Source organism: Taudactylus pleione, unplaced genomic scaffold, assembly GCF_031769625.1.
Source record: "Taudactylus pleione unplaced genomic scaffold, aTauple2 ptg000624l, whole genome shotgun sequence".
NCBI classification, from domain to species: domain Eukaryota; kingdom Metazoa; phylum Chordata; class Amphibia; order Anura; family Myobatrachidae; genus Taudactylus; species Taudactylus pleione.
Genome location: NW_028285026.1, coordinates 1,230,713 through 1,244,614, shown reverse-complemented (window position 1 = coordinate 1,244,614; position 13,902 = coordinate 1,230,713). Strand labels below are relative to the sequence as shown.

Below are 13,902 nucleotides of genomic sequence, written 5' to 3'. Positions count from 1 at the left end.
ACCGTTAAAGGGTGCTGTAACCCCCAAAGTACACTCCAAACCAAATAACAAAATATTTTTTCTGTGTTTGTGAATTGTGTGCGCAGTAGCCGCACGTGCATCAACAAAGTAGTGCCAAGCGTGCGCCTGTGTCATAAGTAAAGGGCCGGCTGGCTTGACCGTTAAAGGGTGCTGTAACCCCCAAAGTACACTCCAAACCAAATAACAAAATATTTTTTCTGTGTTTGTGAATTGTGTGCGCAGTAGCCGCACGTGCATCAACAAAGTAGTGCCAAGCGTGCGCCTGTGTCATAAGTAAAGGGCCGGCTGGCTTGACCGTTAAAGGGTGCTGTAACCCCCAAAGTACACTCCAAACCAAATAACAAAATATTTTTTCTGTGTTTGTGAATTGTGTGCGCAGTAGCCGCACGTGCATCAACAAAGTAGTGCCAAGCGTGCGCCTGTGTCATAAGTAAAGGGCCGGCTGGCTTGACCGTTAAAGGGTGCTGTAACCCCCAAAGTACACTCCAAACCAAATAACAAAATATTTTTTCTGTGTTTGTGAATTGTGTGCGCAATAGCCGCACGTGCATCAACAAAGTAGTGCCAAGAGCGCCTGTGTCATAAGTAAAGGGCCGGCTGGCTTGACCGTTAAAGGGTGCTGTAACCCCCAAAGTACACTCCAAACCAAATAACAAAATATTTTTTCTGTGTTTGTGAATTGTGTGCGCAGTAGCCGCACGTGCATCAACAAAGTAGTGCCAAGCGTGCGCCTGTGTCATAAGTAAAGGGCCGGCTGGCTTGACCGTTAAAGGGTGCTGTAACCCCCAAAGTACACTCCAAACCAAATAACAAAATATTTTTTCTGTGTTTGTGAATTGTGTGCGCAGTAGCCGCACGTGCATCAACAAAGTAGTGCCAAGCGTGCGCCTGTGTCATAAGTAAAGGGCCGGCTGGCTTGACCGTTAAAGGGTGCTGTAACCCCCAAAGTACACTCCAAACCAAATAACAAAATATTTTCTGTGTTTGTGAATTGTGTGCGCAGTAGCCGCACGTGCATCAACAAAGTAGTGCCAAGCGTGTGACTGTGTCATAAGTAAAGGGCCGGCTGGCTTGACCGTTAAAGGGTGCTATAACCCCCAAAGTACACTCCAAACCAAATAACAAAATATTTTTTCTGTGTTTGTGAATTGTGTGCGCAGTAGCCGCACGTGCATCAACAAAGTAGTGCCAAGCGTGCGCCTGTTTCATAAGTAAAGGGCCGGCTGGCTTGACCGTTAAAGGGTGCTGTAACCCCCAAAGTACACTCCAAACCAAATAACAAAATATTTTTTCTGTGTTTGTGAATTGTGTGCGCAGTAGCCGCACGTGCATCAACAAAGTAGTGCCAAGCGTGCGCCTGTTTCATAAGTAAAGGGCTGGCTGGCTTGACCGTTAAAGGGTGCTGTAACCCCCAAAGTACACTCCAAACCAAATAACAAAATATTTTTTCTGTGTTTGTGAATTGTGTGCGCAGTAGCCGCACGTGCATCAACAAAGTAGTGCCAAGCGTGCGCCTGTGTCATAAGTAAAGGGCCGGCTGGCTTGACCGTTAAAGGGTGCTGTAACCCCCAAAGTACACTCCAAACCAAAAAAAATTATATTTTCTGTGTTTGTGAATTGTGTGCGCAGTAGCCACACGTGCATCAACAAAGTAGTGCCAAGCGTGCGCCTGTGTCATAAGTAAAGGGCCGGCTGGCTTGACAATTAAAGGGTGCTGCAACCCCCAAAGTACACTCCAAACCAAATAAAAAAATATTTTCTGTGTTTGTGAATTGTGTGCGCAGTAGCCGCACGTGCATCAACAAAGGAGCAGCGCCAAGCGTGCGCCTGTGTCCCATAAGTAAAGAGCTTGCTGGCTCATTTCTTAAACGGTGGTGTAACCCACAAAGTGCACTACTCTCCAGCAAAAATAAAAAAATATTTTCTGTGTTTGTGTGCGCCTTAGCCGCACGTATATATCAAATCGATATAACATAAATGGAGGACCAAACTTTCTCCGATAAAAATAAAATAGAGAAAGATCAAGAACCACTTCCTCTTAGTGCTGAAGCTGCTGCCACTAGTCATGACATAGACGATAACATGCCATCAACGTCGTCTGCCAAGGCCGATGCCCAATGTCATAGTAGAAGCCACATACAATCCCAAATGACAAAGTTCAGGAAAATGACCTTAAAAAAAACATTTAAATCATCTGAAGAGAAACGTAAACTTGCCAATATGCCATTTATGACACGGAGTGGCAAGGAACGGCTAAGGTCTTTCCCTATGTTCATGACTAGTGGTTCAGCTTCACATGACGATGGAAGCCCTCCTCCCACTAAAAAAATCAAACGAGTTAAGCTCGCAAAAGCACAGCGAAGAACTGTGCGTTCTAAGAAGATATCACAAATCCCCAAGGAGAGTCCAAGTGTGGTGGCGGTTGCGATGCCTGACCTTCCCAGCACTGGACGGGAAGAGGTGGCTCTTTCCACCATTTGCACGCCCCCTGCAAGTGCTGAAAGGAGCACCCACAGTCCACTTGCTGATATGCAAATTGAAGATGTCACTGTTGAAGTACAACAGGATGAGGATACTGGTGTAGCTGGCGCTGAGGAGGAAGTTGGCGAGGAGGATTCTGATGGTGATGTGGTTTGTTTAAATCAGGCTCCGGGGGAGACGGTTGTTGTCCGTGGGATGAAAAAGCCCATCACGGTCATGCCTGGGCAGAAGACCAAACATTCCACCTCTTTGGTCTGGCAATATTTCTATCCAAATCCGGACAACAACTGTCTTGCCATATGTACCTTATGTAAAGGTGGAATAAGTAGGGGTAGGGACGTTAACCACCTAGGAACATCCTCCCTTATACGGCACCTGCAGCGCGTTCATAATAAGTTACTGTCAAGTTCAGAAACTTTGGCTAAGACCGTAAGCAGTCCAGGGACACCTAAATCCCGTTGTCCTGTTGTATCCAAGCGCCTGCAAACCACACCGTCAACTCCCTCCTCGTCAATTTCCTCCTTAGTCAGGATCGGAAGTAGTCCTGCAGGCCATGTCACTGGCATGACTGACTCTCCTATCCGGGATTCCTACGGAGGATCCTGCATTGCTACGCCTCCTGCTGCCGCTGCTGCTGTTGCTGCTGCTGGGAGTCGTTCATCATCCCAGAGAGGAAGTAGGAACACCACTACTTTTACTAAACAATTGACCCTCCAACAGTCCTTAGCGAGGAGGATGAAGTACGACAGCAGTCATCCTGAAGCAAAACGTATAACTGAGGCCTTGACTGCTATGTTGGTGTTAGACGTGCGTCCGGTATCCGCCATTAGTGCAGTGGGATTTAGACAATTGATGGAGGTAGTGTGTCCCCGGTTCCAAATCCCGTCTAGATTCCACTTTACTAGGCAGGCGATACGGAGACTGTACAGAAACGTCAGAAAAAGTGTCCTCAGTGTCCTGAAAAATGCCGTTGTACCCAATGTCCACTTAACCACGGACATGTGGACAAGTGGAACAGGGCAGACTAAGGACTATATGACTGTGACAGCCCACTGGGTAGATGTATCACCTTACGCAGCAACAGCAGCAGCGTCACCAGTCGCAGCATCTCAGAAACGCCAGCTCGTTCCAAGGCAGGCTACGCTGTGTATCACCGGTTTCAGTAAGAGGCACACCGCCGACAACCTCTTAGAGTAACTGAGGGAAATCATCGCCCAGTGGCTTACCCCACTTAGACTCTCCTGGGGATTTGTGATATCTGACAACGCCACCAATATTGTGCGGGCATTACATCTGGGCAAATTCCAGCATGTCCCATGTTTTGCTCACACAATAAACTTGGTGGTGCAGAATTTTCTGAAAAGCGACAGGGGCGTGCAGGAGACGCTTTGGGTGGCCCGAAAAATTTCTGGCCACTTTCGCCATTCAGCGACTGCGTACCGAAGACTGGAGCGCCAGGAAACACTCTTGAACCTGCCCCGCCATCACCTGAAGCAAGAGGTTGTGACGCGGTGGAACTCAACCCTCTATATGCTTCAGAGGATGGAGGAGCAGCAAAAGGCCATTCAAGCCTATACATCCACCTATGACATAGGCAAAGGAGGGGGTATGCACCTGACTCAAGCGCAGTGGAGAATGATTTCCGTGTTGTGCAAGGTTCTCCAGCCCTTCGAACTTGCCACACGTGAAGTCAGTTCAGACACTGCCAGCTTGAGTCAGGTCATTCCCCTCATCAGGCTTTTGCAGAAGCAGCTGGAGAAAGTGAAGGAGGAGCTAAGACGGAGCGATTCCGCTCGGCATGTGGGACTTGTGGATGAAGCCCTTCATTCACTTTGCCAGGATTCCAGGGTGGTCAATCTGTTGAAATCAGACCACTACATTTTGGCCACCGTGCTCGATCCTAGGTTTAAAGCCTATGTGGTGTCTCTCTTTCCGGCCGACACAAGCCTGCAGAGGTGCAAAGACCTGCTGGTGAACACACTGTCAGCTGAAGCGGAACGTGACACGTCAACAGCTCCTTCTTCATTTTCTCCCGCAACTGGGGCTGCCAGGAAAAAACTTAGGTATCCTAAGCAACCCGCTGGCGGTGATGCAGGGCAGGCAGGACCAAGTTTGGACATCTGGTCCGGACTGAAGGACCTGGCAACAATTTCTGACATGTCTACTGTCACTGCATATGATACTGTCACCATTGACAGAATGGTGGAGGATTACATCGGTGACAACATCCAAGTAGGCATGTCAGACAGTCCATACCTGTACTGGCAGGAAAAAGAGGCAACTTGGAGGCCCCTGTACAAACTGGCTCTATTTTACCTGAGTTGCCCCCCCTCCAGTGTGTACTCCGAAAGAGTGTTTAGTGCAGCCGGGAACCTTGTCAGCGAAAGGCGTAGGAGGTTGCTTCCACAGAATGTGGAGAAGATGATGTTCATCAAAATGAATTATCAGCTCTTCCAGGGAGACCAGCCTCCAGAACGTACAGAGGGACCTGTGGTGGTGGATTCAAGTGGGGACGAGTTAATACTTTGTGAGGAAGAGGATGTACACACTGAAGAGGGTGAGGAATCGGTGGATGAGGAGGATGAGAATGACATCTTGCCTCCGTAGAGCCAGTTTGTGCAGGGACAGATTAATTGCCAGCTTGTTTTGTGGGGGCCCAAACGAACCAATCATTTCAGCCACAGTTGTGTGGCAGACCCTGGCGCTGAAATGATTGGTTTGTTAAAGTGTGCATGTCCTGTTTATACAACATAAGGGTGGGTGGGAGGGCCCAAGGACAATTCCATCTTGCACCTCTTTTTTTTCTTTGCATTATGTACAGTTTGGGGCCTAGTTTTTCAAACTGCCATCCTGTCTGCCACTGCAGTATCACTCCTAGATGGGTCACGTGTTTGTGCCGCCCACACGTGTCGCTTAGAATAGTCATCCAGCTACCTCGGTGCAGCCTTTTGGACATAAAAACACTATTGTGAGGTGTGAGGTGTTCAGAATAGACTGGAAATTAGTGGAAATTAAGGTTATTGAGGTTAATAATAGCATAGGAGCAGAAAAACCAACACATTCTGTGATTTTAGCTGTTTTTATGCTTTTTTTAAAAAAAATACAGATCCAAAACACAAAACCCAGAACCCAAAACATGGAAGGGTGGTTTTGGCAAAACCAATCCAGATCCAAAACACGAAGAAAGATCCAGATCCAAAACCAAAACACAAAACACGAAAAGTGGCCGGTGCACACCCCTAATATATACACACACACACACACATATATACACATATATACATGGTTAGATAGATAGATAATGCAAAGAACAATGCAGTGCGTGTCATATAATATAGAGAGCATCGCACTGACCACAGATAATATAGAGAACATCTCAGTTACTGACATATAATACAGCAAAGTGACTGCCATATACTACAGAGGACATCACAGTGACCTCTATATAATGCAGAGAACATCACAGTGACTGCCATATAGTACAGAAAACATCAGTGACCTCCAAATAATGCTGAGAACATTACAGTGACTGACAAAGTACAGACAACATCACAGTGACCTCCATATAATGCATAATGCAGTGAACATCGCAGTGACTGCCATAGAGTACAGAGAACATCACAGTGACCTCCATATAATGCAGAGAACATCACAGTGACTGCCATATAACATAGAGAGCATTGCAGTGACCAACATAAAATATAGAAAACATTGTCGTGACTGCCATATAATACAAAGAGCATTACAGTGGCTGACATATAAGATCGTGACTGCCATGCAATACAGAGCATCAGTGCCTGCCATAATACACCAAGCATTCAAGTGACCACTACAAAGAACATAGCAGTGACCACAATATAACATAGGGGTCTATTTACTAAGCAGTGTTAGGAGACAGAGTGAAAAGTGTCATCTCACAGGCTGTGTTTGAAAAATGACAGTTGGGAGATGATTGGCTGGCACCTTATCACTTTCTTATCACTTTTCACTGTGGGGGTCATTCAGACCCACTGGCGAGCGGCAGTACGCTCGCAAGTGGGTCGATGTTCCCCACTGCGCATGCGTACGATGGAGGGAGCTCCGTCGTGCGCATGCGCGAGACCCGGCGAGCGACGGGCTATCCATCGCTCGGGGTCTCGCACCAAAGGGGGCGTGCTGTCGATGTTGATTGACAGCATGCCCCCTTTGGTGGGCGTGCCGGGGGCGTGCCTGCCAGACGGAGGCGTTCCCATGGGAACGCCTACCGTCTGAAGCCGGCCCCACTGACATCACTAGTGATGTCAGTGGGAGTGATTTTGGCTCTGATAGAGCCAAAATTACTCCTGGCCTTGCGGCTGGGAAACCCGACCGCAGGGTTTCCCTCGCAAGTCCGATGGTCGCGATGGTCAAGACCATCGCGACCATCTTTTTGCACGCTCGTATATGCTGTGGGTGGTGACCCACAGCTATACGAGCATCCAGGAGGACGCTCCATTTTAATGGAGGAGGGCCCTGATTCAGAGCGAGCGCTCTGGTCAGAGCGTCCGGCTCTGAATCAGGGCCTCTGTCTCCTAACACTGCTTAGTAAATAGACCCCATAGAGAGCATTACAGTGAGTGCCATATAATACAGAGAATATTGCAGTGAGTGCCATATAAAACAGAGAACGTCGCAGTGACCAATATATAATACAGAGATCATTACAGGGACGTCATATTATACAGAGAGCAAGTGCCATATAATACAGGGGGATGTAATCCCGGCAAGGGATTTAACATAGGCGTCGAAATACCAACGCCTATGTTAATCCCGACGCCGGAACGCCAAACCGATCATCCTCTTCCGGGGGTAAGTATACCCGTAGCCGGGGATGGGGGGGTTAGGTTTAGGCACTAGGGGGGGAAGTTAGGGTTAGGCATCCCCCTGGGAGGGTTAGGATTAGGGTGCGGGGAGGGGGGGCTAGGTTTAGGCACTAGGGGGGAGGTTAGGGTTAGGCAGGGGTAGAGGGGTTAGGAGGGGTAGAGATAGTAAACTTACCTGCGCTGTCGGGATATTCACCCATCGGGCTGCCGGCGTCAGGATTTGACCCGCCGGGCTCACGTCCGGCGGTCATACATACTGATTCCAATACAGGGCATCATGATAGGTATACTACACTAAGCATAAGTGACCACCATACACTTTACAAAAAAAAACAATTGCAGTGAGTGCCATATAATACAGAGAACTCCAACGCCCACCACAAAATACAGAGGACACCACAGCCACAGACTATGGCCCCTGAAATTTGGGATAAATCAGATAACAAGTTGTTGGCAGATAGAGGTCTATAATACAGCACAGCCCCCCACAGCCGCCTAACGCCTCCATCCTTCACTCCCGCTGCCCTCTATACTGTGTGCACCGCAGCTAGTGTGTCAACACAGACACACTGAGCCTGCGGCTGTGCTATAGTAAAGCAGAGCCAAGTCAGGAGGCTGACATAAATACACATGCAAACACATATATATATCAGAGCCGTAACTAGACATTTTGGTGCCCTGTGTCAGAAGGAGCATTGACGCCCACCCCCCTTGAAACGTTTAAACAGTAATATTACTTTGTACCAAATCCTGGAGTGAAGCACTGTGTTCTGCCACATACTGTACCATGGCTCTGCATACTAACCGATATATATATATATATATACACACACACAGACACATATATATATACTCTATATATACACATTATATCTCTTTCTCTCTATACAGAGCAGAGGTGTGGCACTGCTAAGGTGCCCATACATTGTGCGATGTAGCAGCCGACCAGAATGATTGGTTCGATATTGCTGCTATATCATACCATGTGTGGGTATGATATCGGCCAGTGCGCGCTCCCGTGGGGTCGTACATCACACACCCAGATCTTACAGCAAGTTCAGTTGATCTGGGGATGCGATGTACTATCCCATGCAGCGCTTTGTGGGTGGGGGAGGGGGGAGCCAGCATATCAGGAGGTCAGCAACCCGATCCCTCCGTGTGTGGGGACCATCCGATATGTCAGACTTCGAATCCCCTGTCGCATCGCAAGGTGGGGGCCTTTAGCTTAAACATTTTCTGAGACTGGATTCAGTGTCAACGTTTCAGTCTTTATGACTCAAAGGGGGGAATTCATATGTTTAGCTGGCGGCTTGTTTTTTTAGACGCCCTACAGAGCAATTCAATTGTTGCTCTGTCAGGGCGCGATAGCCGCCGGCGCCAGCATTTCTGCACTCACTCATGAGGGTGCCAGCAGAAATGTGTCTCAAACACCCTGGTTAGGGCGCGCTAACTGCAGATAGCGCGCCCGAACCAGGAATTAAGACTGGTTTAGCCGTTTTAGACGGCTAAACCTCGTCTTTTAGACGGCGAAGAGGGCGATAATTAATGAGCACCCAGAACAATTGAATAGCAATTTGGGTGCTCATTAATTATCACGCCCAAAAAAACAATTGAATCGCCCCCAAAGACTGAAATGTTGCTACTGCATTCAGTCTCAGAAAATCTTTATTTAAGCTAAAACCCGGTACACACAAGATGATGCCTAGTGTGTACTGACCTCATTAGTGACGGGTCCCGGCATACACATTTGCCGATGCCGGGTGCCGAGTGGCAGCATGGCCCCCGCTAACGCAGGTCTGACAGGCAATGACGCTGACGACGCATGGGAGCGCACATCATCAACGACATAGCTGGTACATCCTGGGTGATGTGGACGAAATGTCGACCCGATCTGTCGGATCGGGCGACATATCGTCTAGTGTGCACCCAGCATTAGAGTGGCGCACCTCTGCTAGGTAGATTTTTCTGACAGGAGGGCACTTGGCTGTAGGTTCTTTATTGTTGAGTGCCAGACCATGGGGGAAAAAAAATAATAATAATAAAAAAAATATATATATATAATATATATATATATATAATTATATATATAATATATACACACATACATAGGTGCCAGTTTACCGACCTGTGGGTTGCTTGCTCCTAATGGCTGGTGACAGCTCCTTCCCTCCTGTGCAGGGCTGACATCTCATAATTTCTATGCCAGCAGTCAGCTCAATCAATGGAGGTGGGTGGGGATGACAGGGGCCATTACTGCAGATGGAAACCCTAGGAAGTACAGGGGGCGGAGCTTCGGCCGGTATGGGGGCGGAGCTTAACACTGCATGGAGACGATACTCTGATAACCCAGGGGCGGAGCTTCAGACGGTCTGGGGGTGGAGCCTCAGATGATGGAGTTTTGGATTGCCGATGTGGGGTGGGTAGAGGGGTTGACTGGCTGGGGCCCGGGGCTTCAGATCCTGCCAATGCAGTGCAGACAGCGATGACAGGTATTTTTTCTTTTTTTATTCCCTATCAAAACTGCCTGCACTTCAATGGATCCTGTGGGCCTATTTTCAAGGTGGGCCTGGAGCTGTAGCTCCACCCGCCCCATTAGTAATCCGGCCCTGGGTGCGCCTAACCCTAACCACCCCCTTACCACTCACTAAACATAACTCTCCCGGGGGTGGGTTCCTGACCCTAATCTCTCCCTGAGGGTATCTAACCCTAACCCTCCCCCCTAGGGGTGCATAACCCTAACCTTTCTCCCCCAAAACCTAATGCTAACCCTGCTAAGTGCACTAAACCTAACCCTTCCCCGCCGCGGCTAACAGGATGGGCGCCCCGGACTTACCTCATTCGGGCATGCATCGTTCTGGATTCAGGCATCGGGATTATGATAGGCGTTGGTATTTCTGCGCCTATCATGAATCCCTAGCCGGCATTCTGCCGTCGGGATTGTGACCGGCGGCCGCAACATAACTACTTCCCATAGCAAGACCCAGGACAGAACATTCATATTACAGTGCTATTTTTTAAGAAATAAGTAGAGCAAGGTTGTATGTTTTTTGGAAGAACTGAGTAGAGCAATATTATCTTACTTTAAGTAATGACATTTATTACCATACTGAACAATGTGACGTAGAACTGAACAGCTGGAGACAAACATCCTATAAATGTCTTTTTTTTATGTAAGCAAAAGAAACTGTTAGAAAAATTAAAGATTTCTGTCAAACTTGTATAGGATACTATGGACCTCATTGGGTTTATGTACAACTCCTATGGAGCGAGATCTTCACACGTCCATGTTACAAACTATGCATGTGCAGATCTCGTACTAGTAGTTTAAGCTAAGTGCCCCCTAAGCTGCTGCACGATTGCCATGGTTCACACGTTAGGGCATCAGCCCCGTTTCTCTCGGAGTGACTGAGTATCCTAATTTAGAGAAGTTGTTATAATTAGTTATTATGGCCGTTTACTTCTATGCAAAATGTCTTATAAGTGTTAATTTCCTGGCAAATGTGTTCAAATTGATAAACATTTTAAATGTATTGGGTTTCTGTGTGAGGGCAAACATCAATCCTTTACTGAGTAGTGATACTTCAGACTGATAAATGGTGGGATGACAAGCTGAATACATCTTTGTTTTTTGGATCTACCGCCTTGTTTGCCTCATCTTCTGAACTTTTGCTTCTCAAAAGGAGATATCCTATTGGACGGCATCCATGCCCTCACATCTTCATTCACAGATAAGCTATTTTATTCTGTATGATATAGCTTGTATGCTGTATGTATTGTTCCTATTTTTTAAATGTACCTACTATGCTATGAAGAAATCTTTTATTGATATATGAGGCTTCTCATAAGTGAAGTATTCTCTTCTGGGAGGAGTACCAAACCTGAAAAGTTAAACTCCTGCAGTTACGCTTTTGAACAAGTGTACATTTGGTACGCATATTATCAAAGGATTTTCAACCATAATATTAAACTATCTGTCATGATCTTGCGGGCCGACCCTCCAGATACGCCAATCTGAGAATCGCCGCCCGTGACTATTACAGGTTACCTCAGCACGTGTGGTTAACTAAACCTGGTAACTGTCACCAGCAGAAGAATATAATGCTAAGGCATAAGGTAAGCTTCTGCTCTTACCTGCACACACATTTATCAATACTTTGAAAAATAGGTAACATGAGCCATATGAGGCCTTGGGTCATAAAAACACAGATCCACAACTAAAATTAATGTTTAAATGAAGAAGGTTTTCAAAGCTTATGTGCCAAGTTTACCATTCGGGTCATGGCAGATTAAACGGTTCTGGGACGAGGCCTTCCCAGTGACGAACTCTGGATCATCTATATCCTTCGATAGCCTCGTGCAGGATAAACCAATGGGTCAGGGTTGACTCACATATTTATACCTATTTTTCCAGGCACCCCCCTCACCCCCTCCCTCGAGATGATTTTACCCTTTTTAGCTCAGTGGATTGTTTAGCTGGCTGAAGCTCAGGGTTTCCTGGCCACCTGAGCAGGGGTTCTTTAACTACACACTCAGCTCTATTTGAAGTTTGGGGAACAGGCCTGGGTCAATAAACATGCTCAGTGACTAGGTGAGATTCACACCTCTAGAGACTGAGTGTCTCCCTGGTCCATCCATTCTTTTGATCACTGTCCTCAAACAGAACACAGGGCTCTTAATGACTGTTTTAGGAAGACAGACCTTCTTACATCCTCACTTTCCCAGCTTCAAAGGGGACTAGTCAAGAGGGGTTTTGTCACCTTTCCACACACCAGACCTCATGCTGATTAGACCCTAGAATAACGCTATACAAAGGATTATTACATACAACTGTACAAGAGGGAAATATACATGTTATTACCAATACATTATCATATGCAGTTATGCCCATTCTGATGTGAAATTAGCTTTTTTGCTACACTATCAGGCGCTTGTTCTATCTCCATTTGATTCTAGAAATTCTGCTGACTCACCATCGGTTTACTGCAGAACTGAGCTGCCACTCATCTTTTTCAGTGCAGTATTTTTGCCTGTGGCATGCCCTGTCCTGTGCTCCAGGCAGTTTCTGATAGTCAGAGGGGAGGCTGACCTTGTTGCTGCCTCACCTCTCCCTGTCAGACTCCAATGAAAATAGCACCTCACCTCTCATTAGCAAATGGTAGGCGAAGTAGATTCTGGGTATAGATGGCACAGAAGCATTATGGCAGCGGCAGTGCGCTGTCAGAACCCTCTGCATATAGAAAATGCACAATTAAAGAAATATATATGTGTTTAACTTATCGAAGATGTCAGAATGCCAAGAGGTCACGTTATATAACATGTTGTTTCTTATTTCGTGTCGATTGTAATCTACAGGCTCACAGATGCTTCCTGAGCTGGCGGATCATAGATGATAATGCTAAAAGATACTGCCCACCTTGCTATATGAATATCGCAGGCTAGAGATATTAAGGTCCATCTGTCACCAGTTATTGCGGTCTCAGATAACTTGGAGAAAGTCCACATAAACGTGGCAGCAGCACAGATTAACACAATCCCCTTTGATAACATTCACTGATGAATTGATTTCCAGAACACTGCAGGGATCCATCAACCAATCCATAACTGATGGGAGGATGCCAGGAACCGTGCCAACCACTTATATTTATAATGTCTGATTAAAAGCAACAGTCTTTAATTAAAACTCATTTGAATATGTAATTGATAGGCACAAGTACAGGATAAATAGCAGGACTGAAGTGTAACCAGTGGGTTAAATAATTAATTTCTACATAGATATATAAGTTGTAATACACAACCTGTGCTAGGCCCCATTGAGGTTTGAAAAAAGATTGTATTCATGTAGTTCTAGTCTATGCATAGACTGGTCAGATTCAACTTTGGGGTAGGATAAGACATATATTGAGGGGCCTACTTGTACCTGTCATTAGCAGAAATGTATAATGAGCCCTTAAGACCTTATATGGTGTTAGTTGTAGACAGTTAGCCACATTGCAATAGAATAACCATTGTAAGATGTGTAGAGATGCTAAGCATTATGGGTTACTGACAGTGATGTCCATATTCTATAGACAAAGAGGGGCTTTGAGATAGTGTAACTCCAGACATTCTAGGACACGTCATAACTGTATTTCTTTGTCCTGAGTATATCTTAGTGCTTACTGAGCATGTGCAAGAGATAAGAATGGTCCATGCTATGTTGTACCAATCAGTGCTTGATACCCAGTATGTAACTAATATGGGCTTAATATCTGGAAAATCAAACACCCAGACTATGGTATATAAATCAAGACCTAGACAAAGGCTCTTCGGCTCGTGCATGGACCTGAGACTGCAGTAAAGTGTCTGCAATGTAAATTGAAAGACCTGGGCATTGTGAAACGAGGGCTCCCCAAATTAACATGAACAACATCTTATATTGAAGATAATGAATCACCGGTGTCATCTGAACACATAGACAAAAGTATACTGTATACTTTGTATGTTTGTTACTTGTACTTAAAGTGTGTTAATTTGTACTCACTCAATTGGTTATGTGGTATAACTATTCACTTCTTCAGGA

At 46.3% G+C, this 13,902-nt stretch overlaps 1 protein-coding gene across 1 annotated transcript in view; it reads right to left on the bottom strand.

Moving 5' to 3' along the window:
* Nucleotides 1–13,902, bottom strand: part of LOC148479314 (pineapple eye protein-like) — a 74,393-nt gene that overhangs the window by 47,154 nt on the left and 13,337 nt on the right. The window lies entirely within an intron of this gene.